The following is a 14,110-nucleotide window of genomic DNA, read 5'->3' as shown; positions in this document are numbered from 1 at the left end:
CGCCTGAATATGTAGTGTATATCTCCTAGTTGATCCTATATTCCAGAGCTTGCATTTCCTATCATGATTTCCTTGACAGAGGGTTGCTGCTTATAAGGAAGCAATTAAACAAGAGTTTCAAGCGGGGAAATTTAAATCATCCCTTCGAACATTTACAGACGCCATCACGAGTTGGTTGATCGTTGTGGAATATATGTTTCACAGATGACGCAGATATGTTCCAATATAGTAACCACAATCCCGTACTCTTTTCCTCGAATGTAACCAACCGAAGTATACTTATCACCGGTGTTGTACTTACATGAGAAACACGATGGGTGTCACATGAGGAGCAGGATCTGTCTACCCTTCCACCTGAGATCTTGCCCGGTTTTTTGGTAGGGTTCATATTATTCAGTCTTTAGTTTTCTATGTTTTGTTTTGAATACTGTTTCTCTTTTGATCGTTTTTCGGGGTTTTTTTTTGCCATGGCACCGACAGTTTGTTCTCGACTTATGAGTTTATCACTTTGAGCTACATTATCTTGCCTGCTATTCATCTGTAAAACTTCACTGCCTGAAAATTCTGCTTCCGGTTAAGTTTTCTCATTCTTGTTCTGATTTAGATTTTCCAAGCAGGTTGGCTGTCTTGGTATAAAATTCAGTAAAAGACAATCTGATGGACAGCAACATTTCTTATTAATTCAAAGTCGCTGGACTATGAACTAGTGAGTAGGGCCTCTAAATGTTAACCAAATTAAGGGCATACGATACAGTAGAGATCCCTCGTTGATTTTTTCTTGAAATTTTGGTAGAAGGTCAATTTCGATGTGTGCTTTTGAAATATGTAAAGAAAAATATACCTTTATGACTTACTTTTTGAGATAATTTGGTTCGAAATTTGCATATCTGAAGGTAAAACCCTGAAATTTCATAAATAAGGACTTTTAAGGAAAGTACCAATACTTTTGACCGAACAGTCATAATTTAACCGGTTTTTTTGTAAAATGTTCCCTTGATCCATGGCATCAGCATGCTGTAACAAGTTAACGGTTGAAATAAATAATTATATCCTAAATTCTTTTAATACAAGTGAAATAAAGAAGTTGAAAATATTTTTGCGTCTACACAGAAGTGCAGAAAAAATCAATCGTTGATTTTTTCTTAAAATTTTGGCGGTGCGTTCTTGAAACAGAATTTGATCGATTGCAAAAGAAAAAACTGGGGGTCCATGTGCTTGTTTTTTCAATAAAAGCAATAAACCTTAATTTTTATTGGCAAACGGGACGTTTGCCAATAAGGCGCAACACTAAATTGGAATAAGTTTTATTCTCAACAACGTCGTGAAATCTTTCCCGCCGTTCACTACTACGTTGTCAATTTCAGTGGTAGAGCCAAGGTGTTTTTTTTAACCTCCTTTCTGCCATAGGGCCGATTTGGCCGATGCAGAAACAGTACCTTTGACTGCCAAGGATCGGCCCAAAGCCGATGTTGTTTTCCGCTGTGACGTTGTTCCTTGACGTCATAGAGAATTTGCAGCGCCCAGCAAAGCCGGCGTGGAAAGAAAAGTTTGTCGTCAAGTACTTTTAGTAAAAATTTGTTATTCGAACACACCTACTCTGTTTTTATGACTCATTAGAAAGGTATTTCACTTGACCCATATATTTCACCTTTTAGTACAGTAATGTTTTTATATAGACAATAATAGTGCATTGACTTGACATATCAACGATATAAGGATGAGGCTTAGAAACAGGGAAATGCGAGGCTCTGCCGAGCTTTTTCCCCGTTTCGGGCCGAATCCTTATATCGTTGATATGTCAAGTCAATGCACTATTATTGTCTTTATACTGCAATCTAAAAAAAAACATTTTCATTTGTTGTTTAATGTGTTAATGTTATTATTTGATTTAAATATTGGGAAACTTCCCCCTTTTATAAAAAGGCCTCATATCATGCAGGCGGGGAAATATACATAACAATGAAATGTACATTGCCTGTTGAAACCCGCAGTCGATGGTGAACGAATTTGTTTGAGAATGAACTAAAATATCAACAATAAGCATAAAACCTAATGATTTATAGTTTGCAAACCAAAAGTATTAACAAGTGAAATATGTTTTTTTTCTAAAAATTGCAAAAGAAATAAGTTTGAGTCGTTGCATACATTGGAAACAAGAACAGGTTGAATAGGTCGTATGAATAATAAATTATAATTTCGGCAATTTCTATTTAAATATTCATGAGGAAAAGTGATATCAGGTCAGTGACTGTATATGACATAGAAATATACGGTCAACGCATTTTGACTGCTCAAATAGAACGAGTGCAGTATAAATTATTTTATCAACCTACAGCCTAAATATATAAATTTGAGAGCGATAAATCAACAAAGCAGACAGCTGTGTGGTGTCATCAAAACGAGCAATCCTATGCAGGTACCATGCACAATAGCGTGACGTTATCAATTGTTGTAAAGGTTGCCATGGCGCTGTTTGAAAACGTACGACGCCGGGCCGATTCTTGGCAGTCAAAGGTAAACAGTTGGAAAGCAAGTCCTTGGAAACGTCCGTTGTCGTCAAGCTCTATCAGCAACAATAGCAGGGGGAATTAATTAGATGGCGCTACAGTCGTCCGTGACGTCAAATAGTCCGCCAAATCAATCGGGTAAAAGATTGACGTTTAAAGTATTTATTTCAACTTGTCATGCTTTTATTATAATTGAATTTAAAAATTTGTAGGTTTTGCGACCAATATAGATTCAATACGTCATACAAACATTATCAAAAATAGCTTGTTATTGCTATTTCTTTATCCTGTCCGTTCTAAAAAATTTCAGCCATCTTTTTTGTTCGCCAAAAACATCGATTTTTCATAACTTGACGTTTGCGTATCCAAATACGGAAGAGAACGGTAATAACCTTAAATGAAACCGGGTAAACTATTTCAAATTTCTACACAATTTTAAAGCCATCATTTTTTACTATTATGCATCAATTTTGGTGACCACCAGTCATGTCAATTTGTACCTGGTTTTGGCTGCGTTTCTACTTCAAAACAGTAAAGTTCAACTTCTTTTCATTGTACCTGTTTCCAAAGTACTCTTTAATACTGATTTTATTATAGATATGAATGAAATTGTGATTGAAAATTGCTGTTTTTCACAATTCCATACGATACCTCCATTTTAAAGTAATTAAAACCCTTTTTGATCCCCTACACAAATTGACGGTGACATTGTTTTCTTTTTCAACATACGTCATATAACGTTTACAAAATATGTGTCAGGGTCATGTGCATAGTAAAAATTTACACATTGGACAAGTGAAACAACAAACAAATTTCTTCTTTATGGCGTTTGAAACTATAGGTCTAAGAAAATTTCATCTATACTGGAAGCAAATATGACAAATTAATGATGGCCTATGGATAAACAAAAGCACAAAAATAGCAATAGAAAATACATTGCAAAGAAAATTTCTGGAGGAAAAAACATATGAAAAAGGAAATGAAGGTCAGTTAATTATATTTATATTTTATAAGTTAAAAACCTTGCTTATTAATTATCTCTTTACTGAGTAAGCTACATTAATGAGAGCAAACACTAGCTTTTCAAGTCAAACAAGAAATTAATCCATAGAGATGTGTACTTACAAAATTAAATTTATTCAAATGGCAAATTCTCGTCAAATTTAATCATCATTGATCATTATTAAAGTAAAATGCGCAAGATTTGTCATACCAACTTTCATTTCTGAGATTAATATCCAATTATTCTGGTAAAATATACAATACTTTGTTTATAAATATGTAAAGCAGCAGATACAGCAACCTGAAGAGAAGAAGCCCATTTTTTTTCAAAAAAAAAGGTTAATTTATAGATTATGAAAGTTTACATAATCTATAAAATACCCTGAGAAATTGGACAAAGGCTACTGTGCTAGCTAATCTAATAGTTGAATTTTTCAAAAATTTTTAAAATTCAAAATTATGTCACCTTCACTTATAATTTTAAGCATTATTTTTTTACAGATTTTTTGTCATTTTTTGGTAAACTTTTCCTTTTTCTGTAGGATATTTTCTAGGCAGTACTGTACTGTTCAATTAAGAAACATAGGCTTGAGTTAAAAGGCTTTTTTACTTTGAAGAAACTAACTTTTGACTCTTGGTTCCACTTTATTAAAATATAAAATATAAATGGTCAGTACTATTTTTTTTCAGAAAGATTATTTAAATTGTATACAGTATGTTTTATTGCTTTAAACATTGCTAGAAGTAGTTAAAAAAAATCCATTAGAAGTGATCCCATATACCATTATAAAAATTGCAAACTGAAAGTAAATTTCATCAGCCAGAGCTAATTTATATCAATTCAGCTAGGTTTCTAGATCTAATTTTTACCAATTTTTTGTCTTTTAATTTTTACCTGTAATCCTTCTCTGAAAAGTAGGGAAGTATCTCTTCTTAATATTAAAATAACATACTAGTAGTTGTTTGTTAATCGACTTTCTTTTATTTTCTTCTTGATTTTTGTAAAATAAACTCCTTTTTATTCATTTGGTGGGTTTTTATTTTTGACTGGTGATATCAAGGGGAGATAACCACTTGCACAAATCGGCAAAAAAAAACACCGCTTGGTGTTGAACATAACTTGACGTTTGCGTATCCAAAACTGTATTGCCTAGATATTCATATCGAGTGTTTGTCTTAATGAGATGCTTTATCAAATTTAAATTCAGCCCATCATTTTTAGTTTCCTCGAAAATATTTAGATTTTTCGATCAGAAGCCTTGACAATTTTCACACAAACTTCAAGTTTGAAGATAAAATAAAGAATAAAGGACTTTGAGTTGATGTGTAAGTTTTGACCAGTTAAAACTATGTATATTCAGGATTATTTTGATCAATAAGTTTTTACCATGATAATGGTATTTTAGTGAGTAAAAGTGAGGTTTGTCTCATCCGTAGATTTACTGAATTTTCACGGTCACGTGATTCTATTGTTGCTGATAGACTTGGGGTCAAACCGTGACCTGCTTTCCAACTGTAAAGCGTTTTCCAATATATTGGCAGTCAAAGGGTTTTAAAAATTAATAAACATGATAAAGCTGGCTTCTCGTAAAATAGCATCATATTCGCCAAACCTTTATGAATTGTTACGAATTCAAACTTTGATAGAAAAAGTATTCTAGTAAATTACTTTTTAGAAAAGAAATGTTCGGAAACAAAACTGCAGATATATATAATAAAAAAATCGATTTGCAGCTCTGTCCGACATTAGCCATACAATTCATGTGGACAACACAGCTTGAACATAGTTTTAATTATTCAAAAGGCCCCGACATGACAAAATGTGCAACAATTATAAAGTAAGGGGATGATATAAAAATAAGGACATTTGGTATGATTGCAAAAGAGACAACTATCAACCATAGTTCAAATGACGAAGATAAACGCTACTAAAGGTCACCCTACGGCCTTCAACACAAAAAAAAAAAGAAAAAGAAAAAGCCACACCGTATAGTCAGCTTTAAAAAGCCCCGACATGAAAATGTGAAATAATTCAAACAAGAAAACTAACGACCTACTCTATAGGCATTACATGAACACAAAATCATACCCTTAGCTGAGTCATTTTAACTGACAATTCTTCTTCATACACTTACACTTATATATTCCACGGGTTAAATTCTAAAAATGCCGTTAAACTCTTTAACCCTTTGAGCGCCGAGACGTTGTTTTTATACATTGTTACGTTGCCATACATATTTGAATGACGTTACTATAAACGATACGTAACGTAACGTCAACACATTACCTACAAGCACATGCACGTTATCCTCGTTAGACATCTCATACATTCGGGGAAATCCAACATCCTCAGGACTAATCTTTTAATTTGAGAACACGTAGCGGACCTTGCGTATATTCAGTTATTTTTTTAATTTTTGGGTTGGAAATCGAAGTTATTTATTGCATTTCTATTTCTTTTTCTAGAATACTATAAAAAAAAAAAACATGACACTATGGAAATAGATAAAGGTTTTTATAATATGATAAATATTACAAACAATAAAGATATATTGAAGAAAATATAGCTCAATTACTGTATTTTGATATAAGGATCATGCAAGATTTGATATCATCGAAGGATTCAAAAGACGAGCAGTGTTCTCATCTTCATAGTTGGCGCGGGTTTTTTTTTTTATAAATCACCGTAGATGAAGAGTCCGACTTAACACTTTGTACTATACATCGCCACAAAAATCGGGATACTAGTATATAGCATTTTAATGATTTATGATTTAACCATCAAAGTCTTAACTGATTGATCAATAAATCGAATGACAACTGCGTTCAGCGGCAAATATTTCATGAATATTCACAACAATAACTTATTTTTTTTCTGATAATATATAATCTGAAATAAGTTTACTTTTGCATTACCATTGTGTGACTTACCCTTCATTGTTATTTGCCGATTTTGTTTCGAGGAATGTCACTTGTCTGACTAAACCAGTAGTTGTGAACTTTTAGCATCAATTTTGCTTCTTTTTATGTATAGCCTAAACTGATCTTCTATCTTTTTGTATTCAAGTCAATATTTTACATGTCAAAGGCATGCAAAGTTCCATTAATTTCGCTAAATCTGTATTTTTTTATGCAACATTTAATGTCTTGATTTGATGTTTATCTGTGGTTCAAACTGTCTTGACCCTTTTATGAGTAAGGTGATTTTTACAGATAACACTTAAGTGTTATGAACACAATTATAGGTACATGTACAGGTTAAAGAAATCCTTTGCTGTGTTAAATACATGTCCGACTTAAATCAGTTTTGTCATTAAATGAGGCCTGCCGATAAAACTATTTTCTATTTCTTGTTGCGATCATTGACATCGAAAATCTGATATAAAATTAAAATCCCTTTTTCAATGGTGTGATTTAGGCAGATGATGAGAAGAAACTATCTAATCTTAGAGACACACTCTTTTGGCAAGAGTTCATTTAGGAATTTCGGTAAAAATCGATATGGCCCAAAATGCTGTAACTATCTTTTTTTCATTGCTTCCTACTTTATGATGTAGTATCTATCTTTCAAAACTAGTACATGGTTAGTTTGAAGTACGAAATAAAAGAGGTATTTTGGTATCAATAGTTTACCCCAATCATAATTACGGACGACGTACTTTCCTTTTGACCGTGGTTGATTCTTTTTAAGTTTTTGAATTTGATTTGATACATGCACAAACATAATCACAAACTGGTTACTTCAAAAACCCTTCTCCAATTTTAAACAGAGATGCGGACTCGATGTAAATGAGACTAACTCCAGGACACAAACAACTAACAAAGACATATAGAGGTCAACTTACAGTCTTAAAAGATAGTCGGACATTATACAATATTTCAAACACTAAAATGATTAAGTATACATAGTCTGTGAATAAATTATCAGAGACTACTAAAATTTGCTATCGGCATTCATTTCCTAAAAAAAATATAGCAGTCGGATATTAACGAACACAACCTCTTGGACAATAAAAGAAAACACTCAAATATTAACGAAAACAACGACCTGGACAATAAATCAACTCTGACATGAATGAAAACATCCGCCTTTGACTGACACAAGATAAATGGTGCCGGGTTGAAACAGTCCTCATATCTCATCCCTTGTATGATTATAATGTTAGAAAGAAGAATGCACTTGTGTGAAGAATAGACGATTTTAGACGACCCTTTATTTTTTTCAGTTGAAAAATTTGAAATAAAACTCTTTTTACAAGAATGGACATTTTCAAATTACATGAATTAATCAACCCTTTCTTGTGTGTTCTTAAAACTGAAAAAAACAATACTTTGGTATATGCAATATTCAGGTTCCACCATAAGGAAAGCTTTTCACATAAAATTTATAAATAAACTATTGGACCAGATGATCACGATGAGGACGTGGCGCAGCGAATGTTCGCTCCCTCGAGATTTGGATTTTTGAAAGCCAAACGGAAACATTTTTTTACAACACTGTGGTATCGGAATTACAAAAAAGGCCCAATTATATTTTGTATACTTGTATCTCTTTTCCTTAGCTCTATTGATTATATCTTGATCTTTTTCATATATAGTCATACGTAGTAGTTAGATTAGAGTCTTGTTTAATCTTTCCTAACAACAAAACAAAAAACAAAAACAAAAAAATATTCAAAATGCTGACAATAGTTTAATAGTTTTAATGGATCAGATGGACTGAAAAAATCTAAATGCTGTTAATAACTTCTGTATAAAAAAAGTTTGTATATCAATTTTGTGTGTTGGATTTGAATTTTCAGTACTAGTATTAGCTTAACTTTGCATAGAATCATGCACTGCCGTCCGTGTTTATATATTGTGTTTCTTTAGCTACTGTTAAACAATTTTGGTGGTGAATGTAAACAATTCATAATTTTCTTTTGGTACCAGTATTATTTTGAAAAAGTCCGTTATGATATGAAAGTCATGATATTAGGTATGGTTACAAATGAGACACCTATAGCCACCAAAGACATCAGACAAGGCTATAAACTACGGGTCGTCGTACTGCCTTCAACAATAGTTTTGTATATATGATATTCCCCAGTTTTTGGGTTGGGTTCGTGTTGCTCAGTCTTTAGTATTCTATTGTTTGTGTGTACTGTTAATTGTCTTTCGGTCAGTTTTCGTGTTTTACAATGGCATTGTCAGTGTGTTTTCGACTTGTGAGTTTGACTATCCCTAAGGTATCTTTCGTCTCTCTTTTATGTATGTAAGACTGTCCTTCATGTAATACAATGTGGAACAATTAGAATGAGAAAGTTCATGACATGTTAAGCTTTTAGCATTGAAGGATCGAAAAACAAACAGATTAATGTACCTTTTCAAAGTCAGGAACAGTAAGATGCGCTGTCATTATTTATTACGTTTTTTTGTCGTTTTGTTGATAGTCTCTGTTAAATTTATCCGAACAATTCTCATTACGATTTAGAGTTAGCCAAATGGTGAAGTTACTATATGAGGGTCGTAATGGGGGTACCTTCATGACGAAAAACGGTAACAATTCTTGACAAATGACGTTAACGGTATTTTTTGTTGCATGACGATAAAATGTACACTTTCTTTTAGACTTTAAAAAAATCGAGTGATTTTGACGAATCATGCTAATATTTTTCCAAAAATAACGGTAACAATAATTCTTTGAGACCTCTGACGAATCACGATAAGGATATTTTGACGAATCACGGTAAAATTTTAACCAATTTGACGCTAACAGTAGCCGAAAATGACCGTTTGACGCCTGACGATAAAGGGCATTCCTACCCTCCTATATGAATTACTTATGTTGTTTTTTTTTGTGTAGTTGGGTTTCTCTCTCATCGACGTCTTATGTTTTTCATATCTCTTATTCATTTCCTATATGAAATAACCGTTAGACATACAAAATTAAGAATGTGGATTTGATTTTTTTCCTATTCGAAGTTAATATTGTTGACTTCCTTATTAATGAATAAATATAACAATTCTCGTGATTTGGCAGATTTTCATTGCAGGTACTTTTTTCAAATTCTCGCAATCGGGATTATGACGTCAGTGGATATCCGCAAATGTGACTTCATCTAAAGCAACGTCGCGAAATGTAATCGTTCTTATTAGAAACATCGCGAAGTTACAACGTTCTGATTAACAACGTCGCGAAAACAACACGAAAAGTTTTGAAAACGTTATTATCTGCCCCTGCTACTGTATCGTATGCCCTTAGATGTACAGACAGTAATGTAACTTTATAGAAAATATCATTGTCTATTGCATTCCTTTCCTATCAAACTATATAACTTCAGCAGAAAACTTACCATTGAAAATTGCTAATTAATTCAAAGTCATTGGACAATGACCTAGGGGGCAGGGCATCAAAGTAGTCGTCAAACTGATATGTTCTGATAGTAATGCAACTTTATAGAAAAAATCATTGATCTATCACAAGTAGTTACTAACTTTAGCAGAAAACATAACATTGAAAATTGCTTATTAATTGAAAGCCGCTAGACCATGACCTAAGGGTTGAGTTCCCGAAATAGTCGTCAAACTGATATGAACTGATAGTAATTATGCAACTTTTAAGAAAATATCATTGATCTATCACTAGTAGTTCCTATCAAACTAACTTCATCATAAAACTTAACATGACCTAGGGGTAGGGCCTCAAAATAGTCGCCAAACTGATATGTACTGATAGTATCAAAATAGTCGTCAAACTGATATGTACTGATAGTATCAAAATAGTCGTCAAACTGATATGTACTGATGGTATCAAAATAGTCGTCAAACTGATATGTACTGATAGTATCAAAAAAGTCGTCAAACTGATATGTACCGATAGTATCAAAAATAGTCGTCAAACTGATATGTAATGATAATATCAAAATAGTCGTCAAACTGATATGTAATGATAGTATCAAAATAGTCGTCAAACTGATATGTACTGATAGTATCAAAATAGTCGTCAAACTGATATGTACTGATAGTATCAAAATAGTCGTCAAACTGATATGTACTGATAGTAATGCAACTTTATAGAAAATATCAGTGATCTATGACAAGTTTATCAACTTAAGCAGAAAATTTAACAATTGCTGACGCCTGTATTACACTCATATAGGTATACAGTGGAACTGTGGCAAGTGAAGTTGCATAGCTGAAAGAATTCAAACGGCACGGAGAATATTATACGCATTTAAGGGGACAGGTCTTCGTGGTTACAATTGTGTAAATCCCAAGGTTGGCTTAACATTATGGAATACATATGTCATGCCAAAACTACCATTTTTGTAGTTCTTAAGAAAAAAATGAGGAGCTATATCAATATCAAAAGAAAATGCTGAAAAAAAACATACAAATTTTTCAGACCGATCAGCAGATTCAGCAGTGTGCATTCTCCCTGGGCTATTACCAATATAGTCTACGATATATTATCACATTTTGATCATATTCGGCAGTATCCTGAAAAAAGACTTTGTGAAAAAAGAAATTTGCATACGTTAATTAGATACTTGTTAAAACTGACACCTCAAATAGTTGGTTTATCTTTGCAAAGAAAATACTACACCAATATGATGATCTTACGTCCATTTTTAAAATGTCATCTCCAAGTTTATTGAAGAACATAGTAAAACAGAAAATTCACAGAAAAACATAGTGGAAAAAGACGCTCAACAAGCAAATCAAGTCTCAGACTGGTACAACTAAATCGAACTTTGACTCCCGAAACACTCAACAATATATGGTTTTCAGCAAGACTTAGTTATGTTAATACCGTGTCAACCAAAAAAGGCATGCAGTATAGCTAGAATTGCTGCTGGAGTATATATCTTACAACAGAATAGATAGATAAAAGGTAAAATTTCCGGAAGGAACTAGAGAAAAACCTAATATAAATAAAAACATGCCAAGAAATCCTCGCTAAAAATTCCGGTCGACCTCCCACGGCATCCATTAGTAGTTAAAGATTTGATTTCATTCAATAAATTAATTTATGACCCGCGTGTACGTCTCACTTAAAACACAGCCATATACCAAATGGTTAAAATTAATCATCCATGTAATTTGCTCTATGGGATGTTTGCAAAATTTCAACGGAGGCAATTTCTTGGCATGGGAGAAAGGAAGAAAAGAACATTCACAATTTGTCTTACATTTGTTTTTCCCTCTTTCAATTAAATAAAAAAAGTATATAAACCTTTCAGATGTAGATTTCATAAGAAGGAAATATTCCCTGTGTGTGGAACACCCCCACCCCCCCTTTTTTGTGCTCTCTATTTTCAACCCTCTAATCTAATTAAAAGTAAAACTTTGATTTCTAACCGATCTATTCATGTACCGGACCGGCAACTTTTTTTATTTAATAAGAAAATCTACAGTGCCGTTATACACATGCATGTTGATTGCTTGGAGTCCCCGCCCGAAAAGAAAGAAATAGTCTAAATCCAAGATACTATATTCCTGAATCACGTGATTTTTACTACGTGGAGCTTAAATTAGAATAAATACCGAATATGGAAAGTGAAACTACAATTCATAACAGAAAGTCCGTTGGCAAATAGAAGAAAAAAAAGATTATGTTTGGCAAAGGGTACCGGGGTAATCCTCTTTGTGTTCAAAATATACATGAAATATTTGCCACTGCCCCTTGTCTCGGTTCTATGAATGTTTACCCTGAGTTTTCTATCTGTTACTATCTCTGTACATTAACCTCAGTTTCAGGTATAGAGATGTGATTTTTTTCTGTGACAAGTGCTTTTGACCATCCACAAGAACTTGCGGCCATCCGATGTTCAGTTCCTCCGTACTTTGATTTTTTATAGTTATGCAAAATTTTCTCATATTTTTTAGTGAAACCATTTTGTAAATAAACGCATCGTTGTCGGAATAAAATTAAAAATATATCCTTTCCTTTTGTCTTGGTACCTCTTTAATAAATAAACATTTTTACAAGCTGACAACACTCTAACTTAAAAAGGGGGGATTTTGAAGTTTTGGACAATGTTTTCAGCAATTCTCATTAAACTTTGGTGAATTGTTTATATCTATTGATGTAAGCTCCCTTTTTGATTTTCATAAATTTTCTTATATGACATTTAGAAGTAATTGAACTTTATTCTTTGTAAATGTGACGCGCATATCATGCGCTCATGGCGCAGCTGTTTATTGAAGGTGGTATGCACTGATATGGTTGCCTATAATTTCTTATTTACATCTATTTTATTTGAATTTAAGGGAATAGTTGTTATTTATATAAACAAATCCCACGTCGATATATAACATGTACAACAATCAAACATCAACCCACGCCAAACTGGATGTAATTGAAAGACATCTAGAGGTCAATATAAAGTCTCGAACAAAAGACAAAATAAGGAAAAATAGCGAATTTTTTAGAAGAATTATTATTACATGTATTTTCAATATTTAAAATATATCGTTTAAATTTTTTTGAGTTTTAGGTTCCACCTACCATTTTAGAAAACTGGGATTTCATTGCGGCTAGTCTATTATATATATATAGAGGGGTATTTCATTGGTTGTAGATGTGGAATCTTATTTTATCATAAAGTCAGATTTGAACACGACTTGAGGAATGAAGGTGGAGTAAAAGACCAAATGTCAGTTTTAGTCTTATATATGTACGTCAATTTTAGTCTTATATGTGTATACATATATTATTGATTCAGTGGTGATGTTAAATAGACACTGACAAGTCTTAGATAACATTTTATAGTTTTGAATGTTTCTTCATCAGTTACCAAACAATGCTACTCGCGCTACTAGCAATATGATGCTAGGTTGTTTTGTTACACTTTATTTTTATACGACCGCAAAAACATTTTGCGGTCGTAAATTGGTATGACGTTGGCGTCGTCGTCGTCGTCGTCGTCGTCGTCGTCCGAAGACACATTGGTTTTCGCACTTTAACTTTAGTTTAAGTGAATGGATCTCTATGAAATTTTACCATAAGGTTCAATACCACAAAAGGAAGGTGGGGTTTGATTTTGGGGGTTATGGAATTAGGGGCCAAAAAGGGGCCAAAAATAAGCATTTTTGTAACTTCCAGACATAACTTGTGTGTTAGTGTATGGATCCCTCTGACATTGTACCACAAGGTTCCATATCACAAAGGGAATGCTGGGATTGATTTTGGGGGTAATTGCCTCCAAATCTTAGGAATTGGGGGCCAAAAAGGGGCAAAAAACAAGCATTTTTCTAGTTTTATGACAATAACTTGTGTGTAAGTTTATGGATCTCTCTGACATTGTACCACAAGGTTCCATATCACAAAGGGAATGCTGGGATTGATTTTGGGGGTAATTGCCTCCAAATTTTAGGAATTAGGAGCCAAAAAGGGGCAAAAAACAAGCATTTTTCTAGTTTCATGACAATAACTTGTGTGTAAGTGTATGGATCTTTATGAAATGGTACTATAAGGTTCCATATCACAAAGGGAAATCTGGAATTGAGTTTAAGGGTAATTGCCCAAAACGTTTAGGAATAAGGGGCCAAAAAGGGGCTAAAAATAAGCATTTTTCTAGTTTCCAGACAATAACTTGTGTTCAAGTGTATGGATC

This window comes from Mytilus californianus, unplaced genomic scaffold (assembly GCF_021869535.1).
Source record: "Mytilus californianus isolate M0D057914Y unplaced genomic scaffold, xbMytCali1.0.p SCAF_3, whole genome shotgun sequence".
Classification (NCBI taxonomy): domain Eukaryota; kingdom Metazoa; phylum Mollusca; class Bivalvia; order Mytilida; family Mytilidae; genus Mytilus; species Mytilus californianus.
Note: the sequence above shows the minus strand (reverse complement) of the source record.